The 20732-nt window shown below is 45.3% G+C and overlaps 1 protein-coding gene and 1 long non-coding RNA gene across 2 annotated transcripts in view; both read right to left on the reverse strand.

Annotated features, from left to right (window-relative positions):
• Positions 1-20732, reverse strand: part of RAD51B (RAD51 paralog B) — a 723435-nt gene that overhangs the window by 37359 nt on the left and 665344 nt on the right. The gene's annotated exons all lie outside the window — the stretch shown is intronic.
• LOC120403069 lies at positions 14675-16654 on the reverse strand. Its single transcript, XR_005597457.1, has 3 exons — positions 16594-16654; positions 15808-15846; positions 14675-15016 (listed from the first exon to the last, which is right to left on the reverse strand). It is a non-coding gene; the product is annotated as an uncharacterized LOC120403069 (long non-coding RNA).

A 20732-nucleotide genomic window follows, 5' to 3' on the forward strand; every position in this document is an offset into this window, starting at 1 on the left:
CAGAAAGAGAAAGAGGTTGCAAGGGAGGGAAACAGAGTATGGGGCCCAGGGCCATCCTTAGGCATATGCAGCATACGCGGCTGGATAGGGCACCTGAAAATTTGGGGCACCACCCTCACTGGCTGTGGTGCGGACTCCTCGCCTCTCTGGCTGCTCCCCCACGCTGGGCCAGCAGGCTTCTCCCTGACCCCCTGGCCCCTCCCCTCCACCCTCTCACTTCTCAGCTGGCTCGCTGAGGGCTCTGGCTTGGGTGGGGCCTCATGGGGCCAGGAGCGAAAGTTTGCATGTGAATGAGCTGGGGAAGCTGGGCCAGGCAGGGCCGGGGGTGGGGCGGCAGGCAAGGCTGGGAACAGAGCGGGCGGGGGTGATACCTGGAGGCTGGGGAGCTGAGCTCAGGGGATAGAGCCGGGCACAGGACTTTGGGGAATGGGAGGGCGGAGGAGGAACTGGGCTGGGAATGGCTGGGGGGAGCCGGGCTGGGAAGGGAAAAGTGCAGAGGGAGGGTTCTTTGTCTGGCTCAGTGAGTGCGCAGCAAATGCGCTAGGGCCTCCTGGGGAGCAGGCTGGTGGTCCTGGGGGCGAGCAGCTGTTCCGAGCAGCCCCACACTGTACCTGCACCTCTACCCTCTTCCGCCCACATGCCCTGCCCCGCCGGCAACTCCCTGCAATACCTCTCCTAGTCTCCTTTTCACTCCACCTCTCTTTTCTCTGAAGTTAAAGCCCAGATGCCCTTTGGACTGACACCTTTTCCTCTACTCCATTCCCCAGCAGGTATCAGCAGCAGACGGGACTCTGAGGAGGGCGAGGCACACACGCAACCAGGCTGGGGAGGAGGGCTAGTTAAAGGCAAATAATAGTAGGTGGCGTTTGCTCTTCCTGCCCATTCACAATATTCCGGTGTCAACAGGAGGAAACTGACACTAAAGGAGGAGAGGGATGTTCCCGGACAGAAGAACAGCAATCAGGGCTGCAGAATGCAAGGGAGGGAGCAACCTCTTAGCTGGGGAGGAAGATGGACTTGCACTTGACAAGGCTGGAGTAGCTAAAAACTTTTATTTAGGGAAAAGGGACATGATTTTTTTTTTCTTGTGGATCCAAGTATCTCCAGGGCTGTGTCTCAAGCTGGTAGCATTTTGAACGAGGGAGAGTTCTAAACAGTGCAGAGCTGAGTGGGATTTTAAAGGTCCCTTCAGGAATGCAGAACCTTCTTCCTCACCTGTTGGAAAGACCTTTAACAACTGCCTTAAATAATGCAAAACAAGACCCACTGTTCAAATGAAACTTGGCTGGTTATAGCTCCAGCCCCACTGTTGAAGCATTGTTGAAACTGCGTGCTGAGGGCTTGTCTACACTGGGTATTTACGGTGCTGCAACTTTCTGGCTCAAGGGGGTGAAAAAACACCCCCCTGAGCGCAGCAAGTTTCAGTGCTGTAAAGCACCTGTGTAGACAGTGCACCAGCGCTGGGAACTATGCCCCTCGTGGAGGTGGTCTTTTAGAGCGCTGGGAGAGCTATCTCTCCCAATGCTCTGCTGTGACTACACAAGCCATATTAAAGCACTGCCGCGGCAGCACTTTAGCATTGCCAGTGTAGACTAGCCCTGAGTTATACCCAGTAGAATCCCACTGAGCCGTGTGTGGCAACCAGCTGAGGAAATCAGGGCAGGAAAAAAAGACTGGCGCCTGAATATAATTCCTTTTCTTATTAAACTGCACATCCCAAGCACCTCTTTACTTGTCAGGATTAGAGGGAAATGCTCTGTTTTAGGGAGAATGAATGGCCATTTGGGAGTTGATGGCCCAGAGCGGTGGCAGGAAAGGGCCTGGATGGGGGCTGGACTCAGCCATTGGTATCAGCTATTTCTTTTTTGTCATTCAAATGGATTTTGAGTCATGGCTGACATCCCAGCCATCATGTAAAACACTTCCCTGTGGCCTTTTGACAGGCACACAGAGGTATCTCACTGCCAAGTCCCTATCCTAGGAGGGGAGAGGAGGGAGAAGCCTGCAGGGTGATCTCCCACCTCCATGCAGCCAGTGGCCTATGCTTGCCACTGCCATGGTGGAGCCTCCACATTTATTTATTGACAAAATTTGCAGAATTTTAAAATATTGCACACAGAATTTAATTTTTTGGTGTTGAATTCTGTGAGGAATATGGGGTGCTGGGCAGTTGCGGGGGGGCTCTGAGAGCGGTGCTAGGCAGTCTGGAGGGTCTGTGGGTGGGAGATCGCTGGGCACAGGGATCTGTGGTGGAAATCTCTGGGTAAGGGGCCACTGGGCATGAGGGTTGCTGGGCATAAGGGGGTGAGGGGGTACCGGGCAGGGGGACGGTGTGGTGGGGCATGCTGGCAGTGCAGCGCTGGGGTTGGAGGCATAGGCGGGAGGGAAGTGCAGGGGTTAGGGGTAAAGGTGGCACTGTGCAGAGGTTAGGGGTGAAGGTGGCACAATTAAACTGTTTTTAATAAAGAGCATGTGGCAAGTTTTCCAATACTGTAAGCTTATGTTTGTGTTGCTAAGAGCAAGTTGGGCATAGGAGCACCAGTTTAATAATACTGCATGGGGCCCCATAAATCCTAAGGATGGCCCTGACGGGGCCCAGAGAATGAAATGGGTTACAGAAAGATACTGGAAGGGGTACTGGAAGGAAAACAGATCACAATGGACTGGGAGGGAAGAGAATGGAGTAAGAGGAAGAGAAGAGGCAATAGAAGAAGGAAGGGAGAGAAAACAGAAAGGAAGGAGGATAAAGGAGTGAAAATAAAGTGGAGAGAAAAGAGAAGAATGAAATTTGAAGATGAAAGAGAAAACAAGGAATAAAGAAATAAAGGGGCATTGGGGAACAAGACCAGATTCTCAAGCATGTTAAGATAAGAATGTATTGATGTCACTCATATGCCTGTGAACTACAGAGTATTTTTTTGCCCAGGGTAGCAGAAACCTTTAGGCCATCCCTGCTCTAAAGACACAGAGCCTGTCCACACGAACACTAGTTTATGGCAGGCTGGGATGGTAGCCTGCCAGGTACCAGTGTCTGTGTGGACCCTGCTGCTGCACACTAAAAGTTCTGTAATGTGCTTTCATCTACTCCCTTTGAAATGGGAGTAGATCAAAGAGCACTAGGGAACTTTTAGTGCATGGAAGCAGGGTCCACACAGACACTTAGTGAGGGGTAGATTTACACCCCAGCCTGCTGTGAACTAATTAGACAAGCGCATAGACTCTGTTAAGAAACAAAGCGAGACCTGCGGTCATTATTGTCATAGGCATCATGGAACAGGTGGAGAGCCCAAATGCTTGGCTCACACTGAGAATCTAATGTCCTACAGTAACTCAGCCCTCTCCAGGTTATGGTTCTCTGGCACCTACCTACCCAGCACAGATTCTTTTGCATTTCAGACCTGCACAGATGGCAGCTCTAAATCCAGGTCAGAAAACTGTCATTCTTGCCATCTAACTGCATCAGTCATTACAACTCAATTATTTATTGTTGTGATATCTTACTACACTAGGCAAGCAACACCAACAAACCATGATGCAATATTTTGGCTTGGTATGCAGAGATATTAAGAACTTCCAAAAAAAAAACCACTTTGTGATAGAAAAGGAGCAAACATTTAATCAAAAGCAGCTCAGTCTTCAATGTGCAATTTTACTCTAAAATGTGGGGGGAAAAGCCATCATTCTGCTCAGCGGATCTGCCTGAGTCGCGGATCGGTCTGAGTCGCCTCTCACAATGGTGTAAATTAGAAGTAGCCCCAATGAAGTCAGTGGAGTTACACTGGCGTAAAACTAGTGTCAGTGAAAGGCGAAGCAGGTGTGTATTCAGGCACAGCTGCTGAGCTTACTGACAAAAACAAGGTCTTACAACTGTTTACTCCTATAAGCCCTGCGGAGTCAACACAGCGCTGGGCAGTGAGCTGGACCCTTTTTTCCCAGTACATAGCAAGAGACTAGAGCTGATTGCATTTTCCATCAAAAAAATTTTCAAAGAAAGATTCCCAGTTTCTGCAGACTAGGAATGTTCCACAGGACAATTTTGATCTTGCTGAAGTTTTTTATTTTTGTGGGGAAAATCAACATGAAATATTTTATTTCTGGTTGCACAGACTCAGACAGAAATATTTCAGTTTGCTGAACAGAATCTATATGTTTCATTTTAGGTTGATTCAACATTAATCTGTGTCTGCTTGAGCTGCTGCCTCATGGGAGTTGCAGTTCAGATGCATTATTATCCCCATTCTATTCTGTGGGCCAGCCTCCTGAGTGGACTCCATCTCCCATGATGCACTGTGGTGGTTCAACCAGAAGGAAGTCAATAGCACTTTGGGCTGGAAGTTAATGGGTCTGAGTTTAATGCAGGGACTTGCTCTCACACCCAGTGCTGACACTGCAGTGTAGTACTGTGAGTGTACTTAGCACTGTGCAATGTCATACCAGTGGATACTCCAGCAGTGATTTTGATATAGAAAGCTGGATGTATTCCGTTGTTGAGTGCACAATAGTTCTGTATAGTCCCTCCACTTCTGGTCTCTAACTCATTGCTTTTGGATCTCTGAAATTATGAGAACTGCTTATAAATAATCCACATTTCCCTGTGGACAGGTTGCCTTCACAGAGCAGCTCCAGTGTGATCCATGCCTCATCCATCTCAGTTAGTCACATCTTGGAAGCAAATAATGAAAGAGAAAAGTAACATGAGATGAAGAAGAAAGAAAAGGAATGCCCATGAAGCTTGGCTGAAGACTCACATCCCCCATGTGAAGAACCAGGCAGCAGACTTCCAGTATTCCAGATGATGTAATGTTAGCTGTGTGCTGATGAGCAGAGCAGGCAGGGGCAAGTATACACCCAATCAGTTCCAAGGCCGCTAGCTAGAAATGGACCGCTGTGTATATACATGGCAGTAACCACAAACTGTATCTGTCTGTTTAGTGCTGCAAAGGAACGTTTTACTTTTTGAATTCAAATAATTCCATTTTGCCTGTGGGCTGTGAGGAAATAGGAGAAGATGGAAGCAGGAGTCAGCTTGATCTTCACGGAGGAAGTGGCTTAAATTTTGTAACAGTAATATTACATATTACATCTTCTGAATGGAATATAAAACCTAGACCCTGAGCCCTTGTGATCATTTAAGATTTTCACAAGAGTAGTGGCATTCCCCCTGTTGTTTTGTCCAAATTCCAACACACGTAATTAATTATATGATGCCCCTCTAAATTCCCTCTAAAATTTCAGTCTGATAGAAAATTATTCACTTCCTGTCCTCACCTGTTTGATAGTGTTGCTGTTTTGCAGTTGCAGCTGCTGTGTTCCATCACAGAGGTCATTCATTTCTCTTGTTGACTAGCGGTAAAGTGATTCACTTGTGTCCAGATATTGTAGCAGTAGCAACCACTATAACTGGAGCGCAATGTCCAGCATAATGCCCCTTATTCAGTTAACTTTCTTAAATAAAATTCTTCTGGGCTGAATTTTTCCACATTAGGTCTTAAGCCCATATTCTTTTTTTTAGAAAGTTTCAGCCATGTTTGAGAGTAAAATATATACATATATTTCATATGAATGGATGGTAGTGACTCCTGCTTAATTCACGTATAGCCAGTGACTGGGGATGAATTTGGCTAATGCCACGTAGGAGCTAAATGGTGTTTAACCAAGTGTTACATATGCTGTAGTTTTGCCTGGGATCATGAGAGCCTTCCTGGCTCGGGGGAACCAAACTAGAGGGCTCCCTTAAGAAGAATTTCAGCAGCCTCCAGGGTGGGATGGGTGCTTCACTCACAGCTGTGCTCAGCCTCACCTAGTCCAGGGAGCTTCTGGATTTGATGTCCCTCCAGCTTCAAGGCTGGAAGCTGCAAGATGAGAAGATATTTACATGCAGGGCAGGGAGTAAATAGCAGAAAAGGGAAGGATGGGAAAAGAGAAAGCATTGACTAATGAACACTGCTGCTGCTGCAGATGCATTTCCATATAAAAGCTGAACACAGAAGAGAGCGAACAGAGAAGCTCTCCCATTTTCTGAAGTGCTGGAGGGACTGGCTGCCGTATTTACATAAGCTCTTGTGTAAACATCACAATCACCTCTGACAGGGGTGGAGGTTTATCTTGATCTGGGATCAATGGAAATGATTTTTAACCCTTAACATTGTCTTAGGTTGCCCAATTCACATATAAACATAATGGCATATTTGTGGAGTAATGATCCCCGGGGCTAGGAAGCTGCCAGAATTGCTATTCCTCCAAGCTACAGTAAGAAAGGCCATGCTGTAACAGTTACCGCAAAATATTTTAAAGTTGTTTTCTTCCTAGCCTTGACTAATTTTCTAGGGGACTATTGCTTCCTGTCCCTGCCCAGCATTTGGGGACAGAAAGCAAAGCCTTTTCCATTGGGAGCCTGTAACTCTGGAATGGTCTCTCCCTCCACAGACAGAGCACATTAGCAAGTGCAGTTCTGCTTGGAAAAGTGGATCTGTTAAAACACTTATGGCAAAGTCTCATAAAAAGTCAGAGATATGAAATCAATGGACTGCTACAGACAGTTAACAGGATTCTATAGAAATTACTCTTGGAAGTGATAGGATTGGAGAATCATACCAATTCTAGAGGTTTTATGAAATCTCCTACAAAATTCTGTATACTGTCTACAGTGAGGTTGCACAAGTGTAGCTGATAGGAATTTAGTAAACGACTTCAATGATGATGTTCAAGAAAGAATAGTCTCTGCAGCTCACTCTGCTGATTTGGCTCTGCAAGGCTAATGGGAGTAAAAAACTGTAAAATCTGCCTTTTGTCACTAATGTCAACAGGTCTGAGTGTAAATATGCACCAGGAGCAGACGTTTTGAGTGAGATGGTGCCATTTTTCAATACTATATATTAAAAGTAAAATCGCACTTTCAGGGTGAGGGTCAAGACATTCTTGTTTCCTTTTTTAGTGGCATTTTGTTTGAGAAGTAATTTAAAATGTTGATAATTACAGCATGTTTGGGGGAATGGATGGTTAACAGAGTGTCATAGACATTACTGATGGAAAAGAACTAATTCGTCATCTAAGCCTGAAAGGTGAACTGTCAGGCTGGAGAGAGGTTACTAGTGGAGTTCCTCAAGTTATTTAAGATTTTCATTAATGACCTTGGTACTCTAAAATTTGCAGATGACACAAAGATGGGCGGTATTGCCAATACGGAGGAGGACCCAAATATCATACAAGAAAATTTGGACAACCTTGAAAACTGAAGTAAGTAATAGAAATGGGATGAAATTTAATAAGTGCCTGACCTTGCACATTGCCATAGGGATTAACAGCAATCATTTTTGCTATAAGCTGGGGATGTATCAGTTGGAAGTGACAGAGGAGGTGACAGACCTGGGGGTATTGATCAATCACAGGATGAGTATGAGCCACCAATGTGATGTGGCCATGAAAAAGGCTAATGCAATCCTAGGAGGCATCAGGCGAGGTATTGCCAGAAGAGATAGGGAAGTGTTATTACCATTATACAAGGAGCTGGTGAGACCTCATCTGGATTATTATGTGCAATTCTGATCTCCCATATTTAAGAAAGATGAATTCAAATGGGAACAGGTGCAGAGAATGGCTACTAGGGTGATCAGAGGAATGGAGACCCTACCTTAGGAGAAGAGGCTTAAGGAGCTTGGATTGTTTAACCTAACCGAACAAAGGCTCAGAGGAGATATGTTTGCTCTGTTTAAATACATCAGAGCGATAAATACCAGGGAGAGAGAGGAGTTATTTAAGGGCCAGTGTTGGTACAAGAACAAATGGATATAAACTGGCCATCAATAAGTTTAGGCTTGCAATTAGACAAAGGTTTCTAACTGTCAGAGGAGTGAAGTTCTGGAACAGCCTTCCAAGGGGAGCAGTGGGGGCAAAAAACCTAACTTGTTTCAAGACTGAGCATGATGAGTTTATGGAGGGGATGGCATGATGAAATTGTCTATAGTTGCATATGGCCCATCCACAACAGCTACTAGTAAATATCTCCAGTGGCATGAGATGGGACACTAGGTGGGGATGGCTCTGCGTTACTACACAGAATTCTTTCCCAGGTGTCTGGCTGGTGGGCTTTGCCCACATGTTCAGAATCTAACTAATCACCATATTTGGGCTTAGGAAGGAATTTCCCCTCAAGACAGATTGGCAGAGGGTGTGTGTGTGTGTGTGTGTGTGTGTGTGTGTGTGTGTGTGTGTGTGTGTGTGTGTGTGTGTGTGTGTGTGTGTGTGTGTGTGTGTGTGTGTGTGTGTGTTTCTCAGCAATGTGGGGCATGGGTCACTTGCTTATCTGAACTAGAGTAAATGGTGGATTCTCTGTAACATGAGGACTTGAGTAACCTAGCCAGCGGTTCTGGGCCTATTATGTGAGTGAGGTTCTGTGGCCTGCGACATGCAGGTCAGACTAGATGATCTTGATGGTCCCTCCTGGCCTTAAATTCTATGACTCTAACGCTTCCTCCCATGTCAGTGACATATTGTTCCCTACATTATAGTTCCTAGAAGAGGTGCAGTCCCATTTAGACAGAGAACTAGAAATCGGGCTGTACTGTGTTCTAGCCCTGTTCTCTGACACTGATGTCCTCTGGTCTTTAAGCAAGACACTTGATCTGTCTGCCCCAGTATTTCATCTGTGTAAGGGAGATCATAAAACTTACCTACCTACCCAGGCTTGTTGAGAGGAATATTTGGGGATTGTCTACAAATATTTACAAGTTTAACATGTATAACATCTAAAAGTTCCATAGTTCACTTTAGCTACCTGCTTTGAAGTGGGAGCAGATCAAAGTCCACTAGGGAACTTTTAGTGTGCAGCAGCAGAGTCCACACAAACATGTAGTGTGTGGTAGATTAGTATGGGGTACATTTGCACCCCCACCCTCTTGCTGCAAACTGAATGTTCATGTAGACAAGCCCTTAGATAGTATTTGTAAAGCACATTGAAGTGCTTAGTCTTCACCTTAATCTAGCTGACTTTTAAATGTCTGCTCTTGTGTTTTGCTCCTGTGCCAGCATTAGATTGTGATCACATGCACATACAGAAAGTTATTGCCAATTCAGGAGCAATTTAGCTCAACGAGACACCTGTCCCAGATATGCTAGTTGCATTCAACTCACTTCTTTATTTAATGTTTTCAACATTTAATGCCCCAAACAACTATGGGCCTGAGCCAAATCCCTGGTTCCAAATCCCCCTGAAATGCATGTAAAATGCTACTGTTCTGATTGGGCAGCATTTTGCAATCTCTTTGCACAGACGTAAATAACTATATAAAGTGAAACACGTGGAGAGCCAGACCTACTATGATGGGCTCCCGGGCCAAGTGGCTCCAGAAAGAAAGAGAGACGTGTCTTTTCTATTGCCATTCCTTTGACAGCTGACAACACTGATGTTATGAGGCAAGACTGGCCTCAGTAGTGCATCCACTCCTGGTGACTACATGAGGTACCCAGATGGGCACAAAACCTGCCCTCTGCCCATTCCGCCCCCCAATTTGGGAACACCATCAGCTCTCTTGGGTCACTGACAGGCATGACTGCAGAAAGCAGTGACACCAAACACAGAGGGGGCCCAAGAAACAAGCATGAAAAATGTTTAGCTGGGCCAGGCTGGAAATCACCGTTTACCCACCTGATTTGGGGGGTAACAGCAGAACTCGAGCTGGTAGGGAACTAGTTAAGTTTAGGCATGCGCTTGAAACCCATGTGCTTTCTGGGGGCATAAATGTGACACCAGCCAAAAAGTATTTTCCTCCAGCACAAAGAGATGTTTCTTCCCAGCCCTTGATTTTTCTGCACCTGGGTCCCAAAAATCTCTTCCTTCCAAACTACTGTTCCACCAGACTTTTTTTCTCCCCTTCTCCCACCACATCCAGTTGTGGTGGTATGTAGAAACTTGGTTTCACTGCCATGTCGTACCCCTTCAGTCCACTGGTTCCAGCCTTGATCTGCCCCTGCTGCTTTATAGTGAAGTGGAAAAGGACTGGCTTAGAGATGGACATAGATCAAATCCCCAATCTGAACTCCCCACTCCACCTACAAATTGGTCCCTCTATAACCTTTCCTGTGCAGCCAGCCTGGACACACTCAACATTTAGGGCCAAATTGTGGCTGGCAGGATGCACCCACACAGGGGAGTACGGGTTTATAAGGAACTCCCTTATTCTCCTGCAGTGTCACAGTGCGTGTGAGAGAGAGTGTGTGTTTGTGTGAGTGAGAGAGCAGTCTCCATAGGACACTATTCCTTTCCTATGCCTCGAGTTGACTCTGTCCCCCTCCTCCCAGTATTCCAGCCTGCACAGTAAAGGGCTCGTGCAGATTATTTCTGAAGAAAAAGGGCATCAGGGACCAAACTGTGACTCTTATCTAGTACTGTCCCAGATGCACTCCTGGGGCAGCACACCCATGCATGGCCCTTTCTCAGGGCTTGTGGTAACACCATGCTCTAGCGCTTAGGGAAGTTTGGACACTTACTGCTGCTGGTGCTCATCCTTAGGGTGGCTGTTCAGTTTGGATAAGCACTAGAAAGTGGGATGCTTCTAAAAACATACCCACGTTATCTAAACCTCTTGAGTTTGCAAAACTGGGCTGGAAATCTCAAGAACATGCTGTTTCTCAACATTTCTGGTACTTCCTGGTCGGGCCAGAAATATCACACGAAAAACTTCTCTTTAAGCACTCTCACTTCCACTTACAGACAGAACCAATAAGTGCAGCGGCAGCAAGAAAATGAACCAAGGGTCGGTGGGGGGGGGAACTAGCAGAATGTCTTCAAAATTTCACAAAAGATGTAGATGTTGAGGTCAAGGCTGACTGAAAGTGGGCAGGCTCTGACACCTATCTGGTGTGAATGGAGCTTGCAGATTTCATTCCACTAGTGGTCACTACACTGAGCTGTAATTGACCCCAGAGAGATTTCAAGGTGGAGCCTGCCCATCTCAGCAGAGAGGCCTAAGACTGAATGAGCCATGGAGCCTGAACTCCTCTTTCCATCCTAGAGCTGCTGCCTGTAGGGCAGAGTTGAGGCATATGGCAGAATGGGGCAGGCGGAAGCTTTCACTGCCCCAGTCTACATTCTTCCTGTATATCAGTCTCCAGCCTTTCTCACCAGCACTAACTTCACTTGTACACAAAGACTTTAAAAAACTGGCTTGGCCTGAGTCGTAAGCCCGGGTTTTGGGGGAGGGGATTTTTCTTTCAGCAAAACTACATCACCTATCCCTGGTGCTTTCTCTGTCGCAGCTAAAGTGTTCTCACCCATTTCTTTCTCTGCAGCTAATTAGTAGGTCCCAGCCAGCACATTGTCCGGAGCTGGTAGTTCCCTTAATCTCTCTGTTGCTAGGGCACGCCGACATGCACCAGTGGTACTAGGTCCAGCGTGATGTGGGGGATTGTGGAGAGAAAGCGCTGATCAAACAGAGTCTGATTAAAAAAAAAAAAGCCAGCCCTTTTTGGTGAGGCTGTAAATTTCACAATGGGGGAAAGCCCCTGGTGAATGATAAGGCCTAAAGGAGCTCATTAAGTTGAGGCAAGCTGAGCTGACTTGTCTTATCCTCCCCCAGCACCGAAGGCTCTTTTATCAAAGTGGGGGAGCAGGATCACTCCTTGATGAAACGCTTTGTACAAAAAAGTAATTATTTTCCTGAGGGTTTTCTGTAAATCATCCGCTTAAACATTTTTGAAAAAGTGAGTTGAAATCCTGGTGAAAGATACCAGATTGACAGCACTGGAGACCACAGGCCTTGGGTTTACCCCCAGGAAAGGAATTAACAGTCAGAGGTACCATAACCCTTCACCAGTATTTGCCAACCGAGCCAGCCAGTTTCCCAGGAAAAATAACAGCAGTATAAAAAAATTAACTAAACTATTTAAACTGCAGTGAAGTTTAGGGTCAAGGCTGAATTCAAAAGCAAAAGTTTCAGGTTTTGGGGCGAGTGTTTCTTACTATTTTGACCTAGTTCATCCATCTATAATTTCACTCAGGTTTAAGGAGGTGAAGGATCTGTGCATTAAAAGAGGGTGCTGCCTAGGACAAGGGGCCATTAAAAGCGGGCCCTAGGGCAAGAGGACAGTAAGAGAGCACCTCCCACTTTGGCATGTACTCCCCAGAAGAATTCTGTTGCCCTTTGTTAGAATGTCTCCAAGGACTTCTGCCGCTGTGCAGCATCACTGCATCCTCCCCCTTCCTGCCCCAATGGAGCCTGTGGTTTAAAAGCCACCATATCACCCTTATTAAAAAGCAATCCATTAATGTAAGTAGTTATGCTAACATTCCCTGCGCAGTGCCCTCCTCCCTTAATTCTTCCACCCTTGCCAAGAATTCTATTCTCAACTCAAACTGTGCAACCACCCAACCATTTGGGCAGGTGAGACACACAGACATCTGGCTTCTCCTAGGACGTAAACAGTTATTTATTTCATACCGTTATTTATTTCTTTAGTTTTTTAATGTGCAAATCCTTTTTGGTTAATTCCTTGCCCCTCCCACTTTGTATAGTTCCTCCTCCGCCATAGGAACAAGCAGGGTCCCTTGTTGCATTAAGAGGAGAGCATTTTCCACATGGCAGCCCAGCCTGAGAACACAGCCTTACTGTTTGAGCTCTTTCAGGTATCAGAAGATCCTGCTGCAGGGTGGTGTAAGACAATCCTTTCTAGCTGAGGGCTTTCCTCTGAAGATGGATCAGGTGTTCTAAAAAGCAAGCCATCGGCTCTTAACTCTTTCTGACTTGGGCCAAGTCTACGCTACAAACTTTTGTCAGCATAGCTATGTCAGTCAGGGGTGTGATTTGTGACTAACATAGCTGCACTTCTGCTGGGATAGCTTATTTTACTTCGCCGGGGAGTAGGGCTGGAATGAGCCATGCTGGCCAATGTGCAGCTTAGCTGGTATAAGCTGTGTCCACACTGTATTCCAGCAAAGTGCTCCAGCTGGAAATACCGGTAGGGAGAGATTCCACTCACTAGGGACCCTTTAATTAGTATTGCTCCTTCTCAGACATATACACATGTGTATGTATGTGTGCACATAGACACTAACACATTCATTAAACACACACTCATGCTCAGTCTCAGACTGCCTAGGCAAATTAAAGCTCAACAAGACTTTATTTGCTTACTGAGATAAAAACTTGTAATAGAGTGGGACCACTAAGGTATCTCAGAGATATGTCTGAGCTATCATGCCAGGGCTACCCAATGGTCCTGAATTGCCATTGCCTTGCATTCACCAAGTGTAGGCATTTACACTAGTGCAATGTGCATGTAAAAATGCACCCAGTCTGCTTTGGTTGTGTTTTACACCCAGTTTGTACTCCACTCTCCACTGGGGTAGATAACACAAGATGCAGAGCAATGGAGAAGCAGATCCACTCTATGTGAGGTTTGAGCCCTTGTGGCCATTTGTAAGCAGTGTCTATTCCTGATGCAGTGGCAGGTTGCTACATAGTGCAAAGCCATCTCTGCTTTCTTCCAGGCCCAGGCATAGTCTTTCTTCATCACTTTTTGATGCCAAGTCTTTTGTGATTCCTGCAATCCTGAGAAAATATCTTTCATGCACTCCCTCACATTTCAGATGAGGCTGAGAGGCACTTTATACCTCAATCTCTCTTGGAAAATTGGCTGCACAATCACTCCTCTCTAGGTTTCATATGTGCATTGTGCCTCCCAGTTTCCACTTATAGTTTGTAATCACTGCTTCTGTATTTGGGGAGAGTCTGCCATACGTTGACACATTTTGTTGTGGTAAGGAGGCTACTAGTGTGATAATTCTGTGTAGGGATTAGTAGCAATCTGGTTTGTTGCTGTTTTTTATTTATCCTTCTCAGTGACTTGGTATTTTTGGTGCTGGTCTAGCACCTAAAGCACCTTTCAGCTGTAGGCAGGGCTGTTTGCCTCACTTATTCGCAGTTTACAGTTATTGGGCTTGAAGAGGAACAATGATGCCTACAAGTGGAACACGGTTTTGTTCAGATTTAGTTTTTGCTCTACTAGTGCTTAGTGGCAGAGGGAACATTTGTGGCTTTAGTTGGAATGGCACCAGAAACGGAATATTCTTTTTTGTATGGTGATTAGCAGGGGGTACCTGCTCTGCAGCCATTGTTGTTGCTAGAATTCCTGGGCCTTGTCTACACTAGAAAGAGTTTGCTGGCAAATCCTCCCAGCAAAGACGCAGCTTATACCAGCAAAAGAGTGCTTTTGCTGATCTAGCTGATATCAGTTCCCCAAATGAAATAAACTCTGGGACTTTTTGCTGGTATAATTGTGGCTACACTAGGGCTTTTTTCAGCACAGCTTTGTTGACTAGGGGTTGATTTTTTTCGCACTCCTAGCTGTGACAGCAAAATTTTAACTGTAGGCCAAGCCATACTAGAGTTTCGGCTGGGGTTTTATTCCAATCAGAGTAATCATCTGTTAAAGTTGGGCCTCAGGCTTCACTTTAGTAGAATGGCGTTGGATTGTATTGTCCAATAGCTTTAGCAGGAGCTTTACTCGGGGAGGGCGGGAGGATTGTATCTCTCTAGTGGTTGTGTTATGACAGAAGGCCTACAGGCACATGCACACCCAGTGTTCACTGGCAAACATAAGTGGAGGTGAGAGCTCTTTGCCTAAAATATATTTTTATTGTAGAGCAAACAAAAGTACCAGCTTTTTGTCTCCTGTTGGCAGCTAGTGTCCAGCAGGCAGCCCATGTAGGGGCATCTGGACTCAGAAACAGCTAATGCTGCTTCAAGCGACATTTACTTTTCCTTGAATTTCCAAGTGGCAATCTGGGGAGTCATCCGGCCTCAGAGTATTGTACCATGGAGCATCGATCCCAGTAGAAGTGCTTCCATGGAGTTTCAGGGAAGGGGCGGCACTATTCTTCCCTTTCTTACATCCTACTTTGCCTCCTTGAGGCTTTTGTGCTTTGCTCACACAGAAGCAGAGGAGATGGTCTGGTCCTATATTCATTTTCACTTCCAGCTCCTACTATGATACGTGGCCGTGTGTCCCACACACTGCTGACCTTTTGGATGAAAAAGCTTGCTCTCATTATCCATAGGATACCCACTTATTCGAATATCGTGCAGGACACAATAATCATACTGCAACTTCATGATGCTGAAGCATGATATCAGGTCACTCAGAACCCTGAGCCTCTGGCTTCCTGAAGGAGTGCTCTCTCCACTGATCTGCAGCTGTGTTCTGTACTCCATCCTTAATCTGGTAGCCTTCTCATTAAGGTCAAGAAAAATATAGCCAGAATGAGGACTTCAGGATTTGTGATGCCTAGCGGAGTAGCAGGCAGGCACCTAAATAAATGTTCTGATATTCAAAAGTACTGAGTACCCAATAGCTCCTACTGACTTCAGTATCTTAGTTGACTTCCATAAGAGCTCTTGTGTGCTCAGTACTTTAGAACAACCAGAGAAGAAATTGTCCCCAGAGAATCTCTCCCAGTTTTATTCTGAACCCAGTATGTACTGGAACAGGATTTTGGAAGTTAATGGCCCAATCTTGCTCTCATGGCAGTCAACAGCAACATTCCCACAAATGTCAGTGATACAGAATTGGATCTTTAGTGAATCCTGGGCTGTGTAAGCAGGGGAATATCCAGTAGGAGTACAGAGGGATTGCTTCTGTAGATGACATTAGTGAGACTATTGCTGGAATACTCTGCCCATTTCTGGAATCCTCACTTTAAAAAGAATGTTGAACAATTGACATGTTACAGTGAGACACTAAAGAAGCTCTACCTATTTAATTTATCCAAGAGAGGGTTCAGAGGTGACTTGATCATGGTCTGCCAGTACCTACCTGAGGAAGAGAGGTTTTTGTAGTAGATGGCTCTTTAATCTAGGAAAAGCATAATAAAACCTAATGTTGGAAGCTGAAGCTAGACAAAAGCAGTCTAAAAATAAGGCACACGTTTTTTAAGGTAATTAGCCATTGGAACAATGTACTTATGGGAGCGGTGGATTCTCCATCATTTGAAGCCTTTGAATCAAGACTGGATATCTTTCTAAACGATAAGCTATAGCTCAACCAGAAGTTCTGGCTTTGATGCAGTAACTGCTGTGTGAAATTCTATGGCCTGTGTTAAGCAGGAGGTAAGACTAGCTGGAGCAGCTGCCGTGGGGCCTGGGATTGTGCCAGGGAGCAGGGACCAGGACCCAGAGGTGCTGGAACAGGCCTGGGAACAGGTAGGAACCCCCAAGACCCTCCTTCCCAACCCAGAGACAGCTCCTCCCTGGCCAAGTGTCAGTACCTCCCGTGCTATCCCACTGCCTCTCCCCAAATACTATACTATTTAGCTCACTAGCTTGTTTTCAAGAGGGGTCAATAACTGTGGGCACATGTTGCAATCTTTGGGTTCACTGGGTATGGTCAGTCTTTGGCCAAGATGGATGAAAATTTAAGAACGTTCCTGTGTCTCTGTCATCATATCATCTGTGATTGAAATGACTGACTGCAAAAGACACAGGAATTCTAAGAAGAAAAGAAATGGAATGGGAAGGAAGAAGACTCATAGCTAAGCAAAGAGCTAGGTACTTCTGCTTTTCCTTTGAGAATCCACTCCTGGCTGCATGCCTTCAGTATCACCTGATGTTACAGCAGTTAACCCAAAGTGAATCATGCCTGATTGTAAGGAACTGCAGCACCCTCTCAAATTCACTTCCTCCTTGGCAACAGCAACTTAATGTCTACATATCTCGCAGGCTCATCAGACTCTTTAAAAAGAACACCATTGTGATATCATCACAGCAATGAAACACAGATTTGCTGTTGTAGCTGTGAATTACGTCAGCATTTTCAAAGCCAGTAGGCTATTGGTAGCTCTGTGCAGCTAGAGAAAATGTGATAGCATAAGAAGTGTTAGGATTGCTATTGGCGTGAGTTTAGGATGACTATGCCACTCATGAAAAGTGGAGCCATAAATGATTTAAGCTGAGCTCCCCAAACATATAAAACCAAACAATGCTACCAATTCCACCAACATCCACTTTGCACTGTTGGCCAGCTGAGAAGGGAGTCAGCAACAGTGAATCCGAGGAAAAAGGCAGAAGAAAAACGATCTGACCACTCCTGAACTTCGGGATGTCTGAAATCTGTATCAGGGTTAGAATGCTGTGAAGGACTATGTGTTAAACAGATTCTGACCAGCAGAGGTGGATGTTAATAAATATAGACTAGTCACATATGTAGTCAAACAGCGAGTGAGAGGGTAGAAACAAAGGGTTTGATTCTGATCTTCCTTATGCTGGTAACATTACCTCAATTAATACTGAAATCAGAGGAGTTATACTGATATAAAAATGATACAAACTCAGGATCAGGTCCCCTTTCTTTTGGGGGAAGCAGAAGCTTCAAAACTAATACCTAATACCAGTAGGTTCCAACAAAACAACAGCAATACTGAAGAAAGAAGCAACAGCTTCTATCATGGAATGGCTACTGAAGGAACCAAGGCTGGTGGTTGTGAAGCATTTGCAGTTTCCCTGTTTGAATGAAGACAAATGAATGAAGGCTACTCCTTTCATAAGGAATTGCAAGCTGCTGTTTGTTCTGGGGAAGAGAGGTTTGAATGGCAGGGGAAGGTACCAAGGGGTCAGTTGTAGGCACATCCCTGCTTTTTGGTGGTGTAGAACTATACTTCCAAAGGAAAGTAAGGCTAATCTTAGATTTCATTTTTTTTTAAAGTGTCTGGCCCTTTCTGTGGTGGAGATACGCTATTGTAATCTTGAAAAAGTAAATCAATGTGAACAAGTCCCTAGTGTTGAAAGTCTGCCACTGTGATTAGGTCCAAAATTCAGATGTTACCTACAGTCTCCCACACAGCCATCTAGGGCTGGTCTCTGTGGCCCATGTAATCCAGGGAGGTGGTTCCTCCTATTTCGGTAGGGACCCCAGATCAATTTGTGGCTTTGGGGTATGGAGACAGGCAGTTGCTGACGGTGCTGAGACTACCGCAAGCTCTTTCCCAGCCACTGGCAAATAGAAAAATGAGTGGCTGTGCTGTTCTATATCTGCATTTTCTGCCAGGTCGTTTGGTGCAGATCTTGTTATTGCTCTTTTTGCAGCCCTTTAAAGCAGTTTAATTTGAGTTCCACGCACAATCTGAGGGAAAACCAGTGCCCCACATGGAAAAGGGCACAAGCAGGAGGGACAGAAATGTTATTTTTCAGCTTCTAAAGACAGTTTTTACAAACAACAGAATAAAAATAGAAAAAAACTGAAGCCCATTTAAAAGCGGTGGCTGACCAAGCCTCCCTTGAAAAAGAAGCAGAACGCAAACAGTGAAACGCTGAAGCCTGTTGACTCTGCGTCATAATCTATTGCAGGTTCCAAATTGTGAAACCTCTCAGCAATGTGGGACAGATGTTATGGCAAGGAAAATAAAACAAACAGACAACACGATGGGAAATGTAGAGGAGATGAAATGACACCATGTTGTAATCCCATTGGGAAAACTGCAGACAGTTTTCCAAGATGCTGTACTGGTGAGCAATTATGAGGCTAAACAAGTAATATAAATAAAGCCACTAGAGGTCTGTAATCAATTCTGCACAGTTTCTGCAGTGAAGTGTGAGTCCCAAGTGCATATGAGGGGGAGGGGGATATTTCTGCCCCACTGTCTTATAAATGAGCCCTTCAATATTCTGTTCAGAGCTGTGTGTGTAACAAATGTACACAAGTGGAGTTTTTATAGCACCCACTCCCGTTCCTATGGCAGTAGATCAAGGGTAATAACAATACCATAGTTAATTAATTCAGTAGAAGGAATTCCCACTTGCAAAGGTCTTAACCCAGCAGCAGAGGGAAGGTGTCAATCATAAGGGCAGAGGTGCCATAGCTTCAGCTTGCATTTGTTTTTCTTCACTCAGGAGGCAAAGAGGGAAGATAAAAAGTAAATGTCAGCTACAGCTAGTGATGAGTGAACCTCAGAAAGCCTGGCATTTGGCTAAAAAGCCAAAGTTTGGCTGCACATATGAACCACACAGTTCTGGAAAACTGGGCTGACAGTTTGCGAGGAGCAGTTCTCTTGGGAGAGTCACCATACTTCCTGATTCCGCTCAGGACAGAAGTGCCATAACCAGGGCCGGCTTTAAGCCGATTCCCCCAATTCCCCGGAATTGGGCTCCGCGCCTTAGACATCTTTTTAAATTTTTTTTTTTACTCACCTGGCGGATGGGGCGGGAGGGGGGGAGGGAGGTGGTCTGCTCTGGAGCTTCGGCGGCATTTTGGCGGCGGGGGGTCCTTTGGTGCCACAGAATACCCAGAGCGGACCCACCGCCACCGAAGCGCTGCTGAAGCCCCAGACCACCGCTGGTAATTTGAATTGGGCCCCGCCGTTCATAAAGCCGGCCCTGGCAATAACAGCCTACCACAGAATTCAGAACGTCCACTCCCCCGTCACAGCCAGAAGGCAAAAACTGCTGCACAAAGAATGAAAAAATGAAGGGAACATTTCAGGGCTTGGATTCAGTTAGCGTTCTGATGGAAAGTTCAGGGCAGGTCTTATTTTGTCTGAACTGTTTTTCCCTTCTCTGGCTACAACCAATACCTCAGAGGAGCAGAGGGGAATGAAATCACTGGGAAGGTCCAAAAAACTATTCAGCAGTGACCAAAAAAAAATAAAAAAAAGATCCTTGTATAGAATGGACAGGAAAAATAGCCAAATGCCTTTTTGGAGATAGCATGCTCGAGTGGCCAGAGCAAGAGACTGGGCATCAGGGCTCCTGTGTTTTGTTCAGCTCTGTCACTGACTCATGTGATGGTGGTTGAGTTGCTTAGCCACTCAGCCTCAGTTTAGTGCTCTGTAAAATGTGAATGGTACTTCACTGGGTTTGATGAACTTTCATTAATCACTGCTATGAACTGTTGCGAGAACCCATATTTGCGTCACACAGAGGCCTGCTTATTTGACAACTGACAGCATCAGAGAAGACCTTTCCTTTAAAATGCTTTCCACTTTCACCACACCAGTAATCTTGGAGGGCGGAGGAGACTAAGGAGTTAAGAACTGTTTGTGAGTGAAACGCTTACAGCTCTAGGGGAGGCGGAGGAGAAGGGGGAAGTTTGTTTTCTTTACTTAATCTGTTCCACTTTAGTCATCTTTGACCTTGATGGATATCTAGAAATGGCAGATGTCTACGGGGGCCATTAGGAAAGGAAAGAGGAAAAAACGGAAACTTGCTTACATATCTTTCATAAATCTATTGCACACGTATGGGAAATATATAGAAACATGAGCAAGCACTGTTTATGAAGCAAAATATTATGTGATTCTGCAGAGTTCAGATGAATTACAGTAATTTCATGTCATCATAGGGACATCTGTTTATAAAATATAGAGGGTGAAATTCTGGCTCCATTGAAGTCAATGGCAAAACTCCCATTGACTTCAACAAGGACAGGATTTCACTTATATCATTGATCCTGTTTCTTTACCTCTGTAACTAACTACACTTCAGAGTATTAAAGCGGAAATCACTTTACAAATCACATTCCCTTTTTGCTCTGTATGTTTTTTGTTTGCTTTTCACATGCTTCTCATCTAGCTTGGCCTTACACTTTCCCCTGCATTGGGAAACCATTTTTAAGACAGAGGCCTTGAAAGCGGTTTCTGCAAACATGGTTATACCAGCCCATGTTAACAGAGCAGAACTTTGCTGAAGCTATTATTAAAAAACATTTTCCAGCCACTGGCCAATCTTGGCCCTGGTGTATGGAACTGCAAT

This window comes from Mauremys reevesii, linkage group 4 (assembly GCF_016161935.1).
Source record: "Mauremys reevesii isolate NIE-2019 linkage group 4, ASM1616193v1, whole genome shotgun sequence".
In the NCBI taxonomy this organism is placed as follows: domain Eukaryota; kingdom Metazoa; phylum Chordata; order Testudines; family Geoemydidae; genus Mauremys; species Mauremys reevesii.